General features: G+C 44.5%; 1 pseudogene; it reads left to right on the forward strand.

Moving 5' to 3' along the window:
• Positions 1–2,557: 2,557 nt before the first annotated feature.
• On the forward strand, positions 2,558–2,762 carry LOC125642008 (U2 spliceosomal RNA; annotated as a pseudogene).
• The last annotated feature ends 467 nt before the right edge of the window (positions 2,763–3,229 follow it).

Below are 3,229 nucleotides of genomic sequence, written 5' to 3' on the forward strand. Positions count from 1 at the left end.
ATTTATTGCGTCTAGACTGGACACGATAAATCGACCCCCTGCTGGATCAATCGCTGCCCATCAATCTAGCTAATGTAGACAAGCCCAGTGGATGTATTTCTAACCCGGGCAGGTTAAGGACTCAGACATTGGCATGCTGAGTATTCAGACCCTTAACCCAAGAAAATGATCTGATCTCACTTAGAAAGTGAGATGAGTGTCAGGCCCTCAGAGTAGGTGAAGGAAAGCTAGACTGCTATACACCTGTACCAAACCACAACTCCAGGCACCTACCATTGTGTGAATCAGGAGTTGATACTAAACCACCTGCTTTCAATTAATCTCCACTCTTAAAATAGATTTCTGTCTTAGATGATCTCTTCCCATTAAATATTCTCCAGGTTAAAGAACCCCACCTCCTTCCTGTAGTTCAATGAACCTAAGTTTATAGAGCTGGTTGGGGACTTCGTGATTGAATGTGTCTTTTTGTCAGAAAAAGCCAACTTGTTGAAACTGTTTCAACTGTTGCTCAGGACAGCAATGGGATTCTCTCAGTGAGAGAACATGAGCCTGTATACCGGCATAGCTAGTAGCCTGCTGGTTAGGGCACTCACCTGGGACATAGGAGACTGAGGTTCAAATTCCTGCTGTGCCCTATTCAGTTGTTCCTATAGAGTCACTCCTCTCTCTGTCTCGTCCAATTAATATTTCATTACATAAACAAAGTGGAACAGCTCCTACAGGAGAGACTGACTCACCCTGCAATAGCCCAGTTATCAGGGCACTCCCTTAGGATGTGGGAAGATGATGCTCAAGTCCCTACTCCATATCAGGTCTAGCAGGGACTTGAACCTGGGGTCCCTACATTGCAGCTGGCTATTGTGGGGTCAGGGCAGGGTCTCTCTCTTTTTTTCTTTCAAAAAACTCAGTCTCATTTTTATTCTGATGTCAAGGTTTTGAAATTTGGTTTTGTTCCACATTTTTCGCAACTGTGACCAGTTCTCCTTATAAGGCATGCCCTGACTCAGACTGTGAACATGAAACCCTGGTTAATCTGCTGCCCATAGAAATATTTTCTCTCTCATGCTCCCTACTAGAGTAGTTTGGGCATCTCCACATAATGCAAGGATCTTACCAATGCAGTCCTCTTAGCAGAGGAGAGACCTGTCCCTTCCAAATTGAGAGGCCCATTATAAAGCACTAGCATTTCTTCACAGTTACATTGTTGTAACACTTCCAGCTGTGCCTTCCACTCTGTGGGGAAGGGTGGTGGGTTAGAGAACAGAGCTGAGTCCAAGCTGAATGTTGCCTAAAGGTGTGGGAGGATGTTCAGAGCTGGGGTTCTGCTTTGGCTTAATCTAGAGAAGATGAGTGAGCTGCTACTTCTGGATCTGAACTTTCTCAGGCTTCCGTGGAGATGTTCTGATCTGGAATTTGGCTGCAGGCCCAACTCTACTAGAAAGAGTAGAAGAGAGGAGAAAGAACTACAGGGAGATTTGCCAGCCAGTAGCAAGGAAATGACAGACCGGACCGCAGCTTTGCTGTACCACCTACATTTCCTCTCTGTGCTGGCTTCAAGAACCCATTTCCCTATCCTCTCTTCCCTCTCTGCTACCTTGAGGGAGGCAGGGGGAGGTGGGTAATTCTCTTATGTCCCATTTTTGCACTCCTACCACTTTTGGGGAAGACTTTTACTCTGAGATTAAACTGAAAAAATAAATTGCAGTAATGATGAACTAATGCAGCCATAATGGAGTGCCCCCCTAAATGGCCTGGCATTTAATTCTGCAGCAGTGTAGCACAATGTTAGATTTTCATGAGATAAATAGAATAGTTGCCCTTTATAGAATTCTATTAAAAGGCAGAACCTGATGAAATTAGAACAGGAAGCAGATTGCGGCTATATTGTGAAAGCATGGAGACCTAGATCAATCAATGGGAAAGATTTTCAGCTATAAATTAGAGCCACAAAGTGCTAAACAAATTTGGGAAGCTGCCCACGTTCGTGGACTGAGCTGGTGATGCTTCTCCAGAGTTTTGCCCATAAAAGCTTGAATAGGTTTCTCTGCGAAATCCCCAGAGCACATGAAATTCAAATTGAATTTGGGATCAAATGGCCGTAAGTTCAATTAAACAGACAGACTTGGTGTCTATAGGAGGAGCCAGGTTAGTTTTAGGTGGTCTTTGGGCACTGATTTTTATTACAGTTCAGCATTAGTAACTCCATAGTTAAGACTGATGCTAGCTTTCCATTATAAGTCTTGTTTTCAGCCCACTAGATATCTATAAAAAAAGACTGATCTTCTTTAAGTTGTGCTTCCTCCCATCCCAGGGTAGAGGGCTTTGGGAAGTGAGGTATGCATCGGAGTTCTCATGTGATGGTGCTGTCTAGCCAGAGGTTCTGTTCATGCTTTGAAAAAATCACTCTAATGCTTCTGTGAGTTTTGATCCCTAGTGGAAGGTTCTTGGACAACTACTGGCCTAAAATCTGTCTGTACGAAGATTAATAGCCTGAATCCTTCTTCCTGAGTGAACAACCCTGGTAGGGAGCACAGCCAGGGAGACTGCCTTGAGCTCTCCACCAATCTCCATTTGGAGGGGGGAGGACCCTGCAGTTAAGATCTGTAGTATCTGTTATTATCTGTTTAATATCTGATACGTCTTCTATCTGAGGACTATATATTAAATGGATTTTTAGAACAGGGTGATGGAATAGGAGCTTGCTCCATCCATTCCACACATTGACCTAGTATTGTAGTACCTCCAGGAAAGGTGCACCAAAAAGTCATAGTGCAGAACCCCTTCTTCAGTAATGATGGAGCAGGTTACTCTACCATTATCAGCTCCTATGCAGAGCTCATGGGAAGAAGAGGCCTCCTTCCCACTAAGCACATGTATATTTTCTGTTAACACACCCTCTGGGACCCATCCATCTCCCTGATCCCTGCAGGGTTTTTTACAGCACTGGGCTTGGAACAGCTTCTGCAGGCTGTGCCGCTCCAGGGAGTGGCACTGTTTTGCCCTTGTCCCATGTGGTGGTATTTTTTTTTCTCCTTTATGCACTAAGCTGGCCTCTCTCTGCGTCCCATGAGGCTGGTATGGCACAGCTCACAGGATTAGGCCCAACATTCAACTTTAGGGTTTACATTTTCAAAAATTACTGGTGATTTGGGGTGGCTCAGTTTCTCAACTTGAAGAACATTGGAAAGGACCCAGCTTTCAAAGAAGTGCTGATCTCCACTTGCTGAGA

Source organism: Caretta caretta, chromosome 8 (assembly GCF_965140235.1).
Source record: "Caretta caretta isolate rCarCar2 chromosome 8, rCarCar1.hap1, whole genome shotgun sequence".
In the NCBI taxonomy this organism is placed as follows: Eukaryota; Metazoa; Chordata; order Testudines; family Cheloniidae; genus Caretta; species Caretta caretta.